Source organism: Labrus mixtus, chromosome 5 (assembly GCF_963584025.1).
Source record: "Labrus mixtus chromosome 5, fLabMix1.1, whole genome shotgun sequence".
NCBI classification, from domain to species: domain Eukaryota; kingdom Metazoa; phylum Chordata; class Actinopteri; order Labriformes; family Labridae; genus Labrus; species Labrus mixtus.
The window spans coordinates 13,026,358-13,037,789 of NC_083616.1; the positions used below are offsets into that span (position 1 = coordinate 13,026,358).

Sequence of the window (11,432 nt, forward strand, 5' to 3'; positions counted from 1 at the left end):
AATATAAAACCTTAGCTTGATTGGCACTTGGTTGTACAGGCGCTAAGAAAAAAGTTGGTAAAACAAGCTTACAGTGGAGCTGAGTGTCATGCATTGATTGAAAACGAAGTGCAGACATCCTTAGTTCTCAATTCAGGATCCATGGCAGGCAATCAAGTTTCATTTGACAAAGGAATTCAAGGAAACAGTTGGACATGAAAAGCTTTATTCAGTAGCTTAGAAATCACATGACTTACAAAAGTAGAACTTCAAGGAAAATTATCAAAGCGATTTCTTGCTCTTGAAAGACTCTAAGCTGTTTTCCTTGAAATTCTTGTTAAACATAAAAAAAAATGTTTTTTTTTAATCAAAAAAATATGCTCTGTTCGACTGCTTCAGTGTTATATTCACATCCTCCCTAACCAGGTTTTGGAACTGTTCCACCTATGGAAGAAATGTTAGTCTTGTCTTTAAGATGATTTGTGAATGGGGACATTATATTGAGAAACTCTGGACTGTCTGATCGCTTAGATTTCTTTCAATAGTGTAACAGTATGCTTGGACTGCTTAATATCAATTAGGTAGCACTTTGCTGAAATGTTTTCATTATTGACATAAGTCAGAGTAAATAATTGTAGCTCTTTTAAGGATGCATTTTTTTAACTAAAAACAAAAACATTCTCTGGGATTTATTGAATGGCAGAATGGCCTTTACGGTATGCATGATCAATATCAGAAAATCATCCCATATGTTCAAGGTCTTTCTGATCAATAGAAGAGAAAAACATTCACTTGATATCCTCACCTGTCTTTTTTAACCTTTCTCCATTCTGCCTTTATCCTTATCCATTCAACTGGTTATTATTCCCAATGCCTGACCTCCTGCGGTGCTGATGGAGAGTCCTGATGAGCTTCTCAAAGAGAACTGAAGGAGTGACAGGTGGTCCTGATGATATCTATCTATTCTCCCCCTTCCATAGCACCACGCTGCAATTGAATTTGGCATTGATGTCACCTCTGATGTCCATGGCTGCAGCAGAACACAGCAGACAGGTAGATCAATAGGTGTCATAATCGATAGGTCAGAATGAGGAATCAGTGAAAGGTCAGTGCCGATCGATTCCCACATTATTGCACTCTACCCTCTGTGCTGTCATTAGCTATGAAACCCTGTAGGGTGCCGACCCCCTGCCAGCTTTTTCGCAATATCAACTAATCCTGGTGATTAGTTCTGCTCTGGCTGAAGGGGCAGAGGATGATTTTTTTCTTCATCTATGTGCAATGTGTTATGTTCTGATATCTGCCTGGCCCTCACACCTCTGACCCATCTCTCTGTGAGATGGATCCTTGTTAGGAGAAAGTCCACTCGCCCCCCGCTGCATGGAGACACTGCCATCATTAGGGAGGGACAGTGCTGTGTGGGGGGCCGCCGTGCTGCAAAGATCTCAGACCAGCACTCGTGAGCTCCAGGAGGGGATCTTGGAGCTTTGTGGGTTGAAAGGTTGAAAATCTTACACCACTCAGCCAAGAGCGATCCTGGTCAGGCACAGAGCTTAGCAAGACATCCACCTCAGCTCTCAGACGAAAAGTTCACCTGACTGAGCCAAATCTGATTTTCACCTCTGTCTAGACTGGTGTCATATGGGTGAGAAGATGGCTGTCAGGAGTCCGCTTGTGTATTTTTTTTTTCTCAAAGAATGAAACCTTTCTATGTTTTCAAAACCTATGGACTACCTAATACACTACTATAGCCTTCTAACTCTGTATTCTAGGGTCCTGTTAACCCAACAGTTATTATAGTAAAACTGCTGCATACCACATTTGATATGAAATCATTTGAGTTTTGGAAATACTTTCTAATATTGGGTGATCTTGGTTAATCCTTTATATCAATTACAAAATCCATGAATTTAAATCCATGATAGTCAGAAGAACAGTCCAGCTTACCCGACTGTTTTCACCCAGAGTGAAGGTAGCCAGAGGTTATTGAGAGTAGCATTTGCTGACAGTTGAGCATGGATGTCTGTTTTAGGTTGCAGAAGTTTCGTTTGGGCAATTGATAATATATTTTCGATTCAATTATCACAGAAAAAAATCCTTCAGAGGTACTTTCCTTATGTATTAATACAGCCAACATTAAGCATTGCATTGGTTTGGAACAAATATGTAAAAAATACACATAAAAAACTAACTCAAATATCGGTGTATACTAGAAAAATTTGGGCCGTACTGTGGCCAAACGGCTACACACCTCTCTTTTGACCCTCTTAACCTGTTTTGTCCATCGCTTCTTCCCTGAAATGGCATTAGCATAAATCCCCAGCCCATAGAGGTAATGATGGCGTGAAATTATGGCTGCCTCAGCAGACCTTATTCCCCTCTCTGCTTCTCCCTCCCTCTGGGTCCAAGGCCTCAGCCTTGTCTCCCATGCCTCCTTCTTTCTCTCCTTCCTCCTCTCCCTCGCTCTTTTTTCTCCTTTGCCTCCTGGTTCCATTCAAAGGGAATGTGTAACTGAATTTGAAATTGAGTGCCCTTCTTTCAAGGACCCCAGCTAATGAGACGTTTTGCCTTGAAATCTAGGCTGTAAGGGGGAGACCCTGATGGGTGGAGATGATAGCCACCCTGTACGTCAGGTGTAAGGCTGTCCAGATCTTTACCACTGAGAAGGGGAAAGGTTGCTTTCTATAGGGCTGACAAATAAGGATAAGCCTGTACACAACGAGCACCCTTCTCCAGGTCACCTGGGGCTACCATGGAGAATCCAAAAGCTGAACCCAAAATAAAACATCTCTGTGATCTGCATCTATGGGCCGACACCAGCCACTGCTCCTCCTTTTGAGTACATGTATTAGAAGCATTAGTGTTAATAAAAAAAATAGGCCCATAAGGGTCTGGAAAGTGATTGGAGGTGACGGAGATGGCGGGGACTGGATAGGGTTGGCTTGAGTTGAGGCAGGATGGAAAGATGGAGGAGAGAGCCAAAGAGATGGAGACAGGGGTCAGACCCATAGAAACAGGTACACTTGACAGTTTGCGGTCCGGGGTTCAGCCGAGAGACGCTGCACGGGTGCAATGATGAAAGGAATGGAGAGCTTTGCGTCCTAGGGGTTCCCCCTCTAATCAGGGGCCCTGAGGAGAGAACCTTGCAGCCTATATGGGCCCCTAGCCACTGCAAGCTACTGTCATGCTAATGAAAGAGGCTCAGGGTGTGAATGGAGAGGCTAGCTTGTTACCAGAGTGCTAATTAATGCATGCAGCAGGAGTGTGTGTGTGTGTGTGTGTGTGTGTGTGTGTGTGTGTGTGTGTGTGTGTGTGTGTGTGCCTGTAAGGGTTTTATGCATTTTAATAAGGTATATGTGTATGTGTGAGCGAGCATGCACGTTTTCTTGTCAGTATGACAGTGAGGTAGACACATGTGCGTCCAGGTTTAAAAAGTGTGGAAATAATTTTGCCTCAAATAAATCTGCACCCAACATCATCGTACTGCTCTATAATGAGATGATTTTTAAAGATACAGATAGAACAGATTCCATGGGCTATATGGGGGAAAAGAACATCTTTAGAATGTGCAAATTCTGTGTATTATATCATTAATTCAAACTGATCACGATCTCAATCCATAATAATTATTTAATGCATACAATCTTAACGACTTCCTCATCTGCAACCTGTGCAGTCTACATCATTGTGTGGTTGGAACAAACCTGTCTGATTTACTTTCATATGACCAGCTGCATCACAATGGCGGCCGAGTATAAGTGCCCTTGTGTTTGTCATAGTCCCAGACTATTTGATAAAAAATTATCCTTGGAGATTTGTTAAGGGGCCTCAGCTCAGACAACCCTTGTCTACTTCACAGGTTCCCACGAACCGATAGATGGGGGACTCATGGATGTCCAGCATATGGCCCTGGGCTGCGGCATCATTGTCTGAGCTGTTTGTCTGAGATGAACAAACGGCATTGTTGCACGTGTCATTCAGACAAGACTTAGGGGCGTGTGTCAGCAAAGAGAATGCCATCAAAGTGTGTGACCTTTTAATTTGCTGCTGGCCTCTCCCACAGACCTCTGTGTGGGCCGTACATGCCCAATTCTGTCGACCAGGACTCAATCAATCTCGTTGCTATTGACAAGAGACATGTTTGCTGGATTCAGTTTGACTGATGCAACCCAGGAGGAAAAAAATCCAATAGATTTGTTATAAAATGCAGACATGTTTAAAATGATTATTTCAGCAATGGGGTCTAATTTAAATGAGGTTAAATGCTGTGAGGTTTTGCCAGCGAAAGAATTACCACAAGGCCTGAAATGTGAAATTGTCATCTTTGAAGAATTAAGATTATTTTCTAGAGCGTCTACTTGAATATCTCAGAGGAAGTGACCCAGTACAGCTGTAATACGCTCATGAAATATGCTCTACTTTTCCCATCAATCAGCTTATGTTCAATTTTGAACTGAAACTTGGAGTTTAAGCATTGTAATCTTTTTCTTAAAGGCAAACAAAAAAGCCAAATATGATTCAAAATTGATTGAACCACAGAGTGATATTAAAAGTGAACGCGTATTAATTGTTGATTTTTATTAAAAAACAATATCCTGCATCACAAGCGTCAACATCCTGCATGCATTTCAGTTGAGTACGTTTACGAGCAGCAGTTCCTCCGGTCTAAAACACAGTGTGCTGATAACAGAACATATAGGTCACTGTCTCTCTTCATGAGTGCTACACACACTGGAGTTCCTACATTTTGTTCCACCAGCCGCTGCCGCCAATATCCCGTCCTATCCCCAACCTTGTCCGCTCTGTAAAGTGCCATTATAAAAATGTCAAGGGGTCCCTCTCCCTCGTCCTGCCTGTCAAAATCATGCGCCATTATGCAAATCAACGTGTGAACACACACTCTCACAGATTTACATAGGCTATATGGGCTATAGGCGACGGTGAATTCAGATGATTACAGAATTAATCCGAGAGATACACATTGCATATGTACATCTATGAAAATGAGGGAATATTTTACATTTGCCCTTGAAGGTTAAAACATTATCAGTGCATTAACATGTATGTGGCAGCTGCGGATCAGGAGGTAAGCAGGCAGGTCCAGCAATCACAGCACAGGGGGGTTCGATACTCGACAAGGCACTGAACCTCACATTGCTCCTAATGGGCAGGCCGCGTCTCTCGTGGCACTCTGTCGCCAACGCAGTATGTGGAAGAATAAAAGAGAGGCAAATTGTAAAGCTCTACTTAAGTGCAGTCTAATCGTCATCATTTTCAACCGCACAATTCTTTTTGAAAAAAATCCCTATTATATTCACATGTTTGTCCATTTTTAGCCTGAGAAGAACTGTTTGTTTAGCATTATTTTTTTCAAGAACTAGTTTTTTTTTTGCAACTAGTATCCATCAACATAGTCAGGATCCACCCAGGGACTGTGAATAAAAAAAAGCTTCAAACTAACTCTGGTATGACACATCAAACGGCATCATTTATGTATAATGTTGTACATGGTTTATTTACAAATGAAAATAAAACATGGTTTAAATCTTTACTTTTTCTTCAGCAAATATGCAAATGAACAAAGCTCAATCTTGTGGGTGTGCAGTGAAATACAAGTCAGTCAAACACATTCTCAAATTTGAATATATTCTCTGAGTTAAGAGGATTTTCACCACTGATACTTTTTATTGAAGAGATCATGCTAAATGGTCCAATGCCAGCACCCCTTTAAACTGGGTTTAAAGTGATTTTCTCAGTGGCCATCAGACAGAAGTGCATGTGTGATTTTACATTTCTTAACTCTCTCCTCTTTCACCAGTCTTAAATGTGTGAATGACAGTTTGTGGAGTGGTTCAGCTGTGCTGCAGAAATGGAAATAGTTTGCGGGAGAAAAGAGGGAAAGCGGGACATACGATGCAGAAATATGTAATTTATGGTGGAAAGCATGAATGTAGCTTAAGTGGCGGTCAAACCTATAATGTAACCATTTGGAGGCAGGATCATTAAAGCAATTTACTTTGACTTTCACTGCATTGCTTTTTAAGTAATGACAGAGGTCCTCCTGTTGAGGGCAAGGGGAAAGAGTAACGTTTATCCCTCTGCTGCATATGTGCTTTACAGAACATTACATTACAAAAATAAAGATAGCACTGATAACTTCACCGCTCAATGACACATCAGGGTATCCATTAGCCGCAGGAAGAGCATAAGAGAGGGAAAAAAACGGGGAAAAAAAGGAGAAAGAAATCGAGATCTGGCCCTCTGTTTTGACAGCCCTGAACCAGAATATTTCTCCATTGTTTGTTTCTGGGAGCAGAGGAGTCATGGATGTGCTTTGAGTGACAGTGAGGCCTATGCACGCTGACATGTGGAGCTGCTTCACATTTCCTCTAATTGCTCCGCGTTGCCCGAGCTTGGCACACATGTAGAGCATAGTAAGAGGGCGTCTTTTTAGGTCGAAACAGGGGGTGCTGTGATTTGGCATACAAAGAGAAAAAAGAGGGGGGAAGAAGAAGAAGAACGTGAGCAGGAGGAGGAGGAGGTGGAGGAGGAGGAGGAGGAGAGGTATTCTATTATTCCTGATAGACTCTTCTGAAGGACAGAGAGGTGATGGCCTTGCTTGTACAACTCTGTGGCATAATAATACCCTGCATTAAATCTCTGGCCAGTTAGAGCAGAGATATAGAGCCGGCACACCTGATATATGACATCAGGTATATCTACCAATCAGCTGTCAATGATGGCTGTAGGTTTTGTGGTTATAAACAAATGAAGAAACAAAGACAGGGATGTGAGGGCTACAGTATACGGTGTTATTCATGGTGTCAGTTTGGACTCACGGTGTGCTGAGAAGCTCTGAGATTGGAGGAAATCCTTGCAAGGGAGGGGAAAAAAGCCTCCATCCTTGCTGATGCTATTTTAATTAAATAGTTGCTAGGTTACATCTTGCAGAACGACAGGGGTGGGTGGTGTGGCACAGGCGCCAGAGTAAGGGGTGTGTGTTGGTGTGTGTGTGTGTGTGTGTGTGTGTGTGTGTGTGTGTGTGTATGTGTGTGTGTGAAGGGACATGTCTCTGAACAATGAAAGCACATCCCCTTTTTTTTCCCCCCACACCCAATCTATAATAAGGATTTCAAATGTGACACATATTGACATGAAATGCAGTGCGAGCGATTTTACACTCTCTAAAACTCTCTCTGGCTCTCTTGCTCGCCCTCTCCACATGTTCGCCTGCCTTTTTTTGTTTTTCTCTCACGCAACCCGAAGGTGGAGGGGAAGCCCCCCTTTCATCTCTGTGACATTGCTTTTCACCTCCACTGGTGACTTATGCCGAGGCCTGGTGCTCCCATTGCACCCTGGGATGCCAGACTGATGGAGGATGCCACAGGCCTCCGTACCCTGGCAACAGCTCCTCTAACCCTCCCCATAACACACACACACACACACACGCACACAAACTCCTCCAGCCTCCTCTTGCACTCCAAACTCCAGACCTCTACCCATGCAGGACTCTGACCACACAGAACCCCAGAGTGGGCAGTGATGGATGGGGCTGGAGACAGTAGAGAGTCCCTTGATGTTGGAAATAAATCTGACAGGTCCTACTGGATAAGGCTGAGCATAATCTGTCTCATTGACTCCATGCTGAAGGGTGTGTGTGTGTGTGTGTGTGTGTGTGTGTGTGTGTTTGTCCTGTCTCTCCACCCTCTTTTTTTTTATTTCCAGCAGCCTCCCTCTATTCTCCCCTCTCTATGCCAGCAGAGATAATGCCATAATTTACAGCTATGCATTATAGAAGATGAATGATAGTTGCTTTTTCTTGCTTAATATTCATTCACCGCGACCAGATAATAGTCTTTTGGTAGGAGGAATGAAAGAAATACCTTCAAAAGGATTGAGCATTTTTATGTTATATTCTCCCTGTAATGTGCTAAAAGTGATATATAATTCCCAGTCTTTCATTAGAAACAAAATTGATAATGATGAAAGTGTGCTCTGCTTTTCCTTTTTCATAATCTTGTGTGAAATATTGCAAGGAGGGAACAAAAGTTAGCTTTTGAGATTTTCCCCTATAGTCTCCTGAGTGTACACGGAGCCTGCTTAAAATACATGCACACACATAATTTTTGCAAACGTCTGGTGCAAAAAACATCTCCTCTTGATGCATATCCAGCATAAATATGTATTCCATGTCTCTGTCACAAACAGCTATTTCTCCTTTCACATTCATTTCTCTGTCTCCACAGCTGAGTGTGCAGTAGCAGATTCTGGAGCTGCAGTGTGCTCGTGCACCAACAGGAGCTGGAGGCGAAGTGTCTATGCAGAGGCCTGCTTCCCTCGGGACTCTTCCAAATGACTCCGGTGACCCTGCGGCCCTCCTCGATAGTCGGCATGCACTCCAGCAGGTCGCAGGCAGAGGTCAGGGGTCACTTGAAGCAACACGGTCTCAATATGTGACACAGACTAACAGGATCAAAAGGCAAATGAACTCTTTGGACAAGGTCATGTTTTTGCATGTTGGTGAAAGGATTGACAAGGCTAGTGATTTAACCTCAAGTGCAATTATGAGAGGTTGTTTGGTGTCTGAATTTGACTTCCTATTACAATTTGACCACCTCTGTCTCTTTGGTTCTTCATCTAATATCTTCCAAAAAATTTGAATCCTTGTTAAAAAAAGGTTGTTTTAAAAGTATACATTGACTGACTGTATCTAAAAATATACAGCTTTGAATATTATGTTGTGCAATGCCTTTTTCTATTTAACAAGCCCTGACCAAATCCAGTGAATTGGGGGTGACAGTGTTAAAGTGCAAATCTAAATAGAGCTGGTCATATTAGCTTTATTTGTAGAGATATAGCTTTAATCACATGAACACAATATACTATCAAGAATAAGAGAAACAAAACTCTGATATTATGCTTCCGTGCATTGCTTTAAATTATTTTCATCCCAGCACAAACACTGAATGTGTATCATTAATATCAGCTCTGATCTACAAGCTACATGCTAACTGACTGGGTTTAAATAACGTACATTTCTCCCTTCATCCAGAGTAATGTTCCAAATTTGTCGCCTTCATTCCAATCAGCGATATTTCCTGGTCGCAGCGCGGAGTTACATTGTGTTAATTAGAACCATAGGCTGGCTTTATGACAAAGTGTGGGAGGACCTGGAGGTTGAAGTGCTCCATGAATGCAATGTGCATCATCAGCCTAATGAAATATAACAGTGAAAATTAAGTCAGCCGCACCTGAGGCACGCAGAACAACAGGGTTACTGATGCCAAATGATGTAGGCTTCAGCTGTGTGTGTGTGTGTGTGTGTGTGTGTGTGCGTCTGTGTGTGGATATGTGTGTGTTTATATAAGTGCATTTACCAGAGCGTGGAACCACAAAGGAAGCAATTATGTTTGTTACTGTATTAATTCTTTCTTTGGAATAGAAAGGAAGAAAACACTGCAGAGGAAATGTGATGTAGGCTGCGTATCTTTTTTTGTCCTAGTTGGAGCACCACATTCGCCAAAGTGCATCAAAGTGTCAGCAATTCAAATATGAAATATGGATGAAGACAATGGTGCATTTCTCACAATTTTTCTAATAAACTGTCAATCAAACCGCTCTCTGAATGACACTAATATCACATGATGCAGCATCCCATATCAGAGTCCTCATCGATGCTCGTTCCCCCCCTTTTGGCTCAATGTGAGGCCTGTCCTCCCCTCTTATTATCACCATCATCATTCGGACATGAAAGGAGAGAAACAAGTGCCGCACCATTGCCAAGGAGAAACCTTGATCTCCCAGCATTTGCATTCGCCACCTTGTTCCATTGGGTGTGTGAACGCAGTTAGCAAGGTGGTCTCTGATTGGATGCCACTGAAAAGCTGGCATTCTGCTACAATGCTCAAAGCAGGCGACAGGCCCCCCCCCCCCCCCCCCCCCCCCCCGTATACTGTCAAACTCAGCTAGTGGCACTAGGGGGCAGCCCACTCTGACAGTTGTTGCTGTGAAGCAGGCATCTAGAGGAGGGTTTTCATCAAGAGAAAAAAGAAACAGAGTAAGAAAAAATATATATTCAAATGATTAATTCATTCATGTTGATTCCTTTTAAAAAATCTATTAGGAGTCTGTGAGCTAAGAAAAACAGACTGTAAGCTGTGTGAAGCATAACATTCATACTGTAAATCATGGATTAAGCATATAAGACTCAGAATATGGCATAATCTTGTCTTTGTGTGCCTCACTAGAAGCACATTACTGAACTAATAATTAATAACAATATATGTGGTAAAGTTTTCTTAAATAAAATAAGCAGCCATGGTGTGTCTGAATCAACCCCTTTCACCGTAAAATGTGTGAGAGATTGATAAGCTACACCCTCATCACGACACATCTCATTTTAATTCTAAGAATGTTCAAAAAGGCCAAGATGGATAAGGAATAAAAACCACATATAATCTAGATTACTTCTTTTTTTTTATTAGTGAGTGAATTGGGGTCGTTAATTAATTGTTTCTCATCGGCATCAATGAGAAACAATTAATTGAAGTGCGGAATACGTTAGATACATGCTTACCCTCACTGTAGAAGGAGCTATATTGTTGCAGTGTGTTTGTGGTGTGTAGTATCTATCAGGATGCTGCTGATTGAAGCCCGACAACAATAAAGCATGAAGCACCCACAAAATGAGCCATGTTTATTTGTAAATGAATGGATGTAAGAATAGTGATTCGAATCTCAAGGACAGTCAGCTATTTCTTATTTCTTTCACGAGGCAGTGGACTTAACATTTCAAACATGACTAGATTTAAACGTACTTAGCTTGGTTATAATCTCTGTCTCTTTTTTTTTTTTTCCCTCCATATTTCCTGCTTTGCATGCAGAACAGGTGCATGTTTGGCTCAATGAAGGCATGACACACAAATATGGATTTTTGATGACAATTATAAGTGAGGTAAGTAAATGATAAAAGGGTTAGAATAAGAGCGAGAGTTGCAGGGAAAAGGTGGACTATGGTGGAGACTCTCCTCCTGAATGAGTGTATCATGTATTTCTGGGTATTATCTGCGGTTTCAGCTGCTGCAGATCTATCAGATCTATCTGACCTGTTTAAACAGGATTAAACAAGACCCGTTTTACATTCTCCACATTCCCTTTATAAAAGAAATTACCTTCTAACTGTCCTCTCTCAATTAGTATTTTCATTTCTCTGAGCGTTCCTGAGATGCAGCATGAATAGACTGAATTGTTCCATTAGTATGTGAACTGCATACTCTTTTGCAAACTATTAATAAAGGCTACTGATCAAACTGTTTCTTTTTGTGTTTTCATTTATCTTTTTTACATTTTTAATGCTTCCTTGTGTATTCAAGGTACACAGTTGAATACGGCCAAATATTAATGTCGTATCTTACTGGTTGCTGCATAAAAAAAAAACACCTAAATGAATTGTG

At 41.8% G+C, this 11,432-nt stretch overlaps 1 long non-coding RNA gene across 1 annotated transcript in view; it reads left to right on the top strand.

Annotated features, from left to right (window-relative positions):
* Positions 1 to 8,357, top strand: part of LOC132974104 (uncharacterized) — a 31,753-nt gene extending 23,396 nt beyond the window's left edge. The window contains exons 2-3 of the long non-coding RNA XR_009673095.1: positions 960 to 1,032; positions 8,226 to 8,357. This is a non-coding gene — a long non-coding RNA (uncharacterized LOC132974104). The remainder of the gene's footprint in view (positions 1 to 959; positions 1,033 to 8,225) is intronic.
* Positions 8,358 to 11,432: the final 3,075 nt, after the last annotated feature.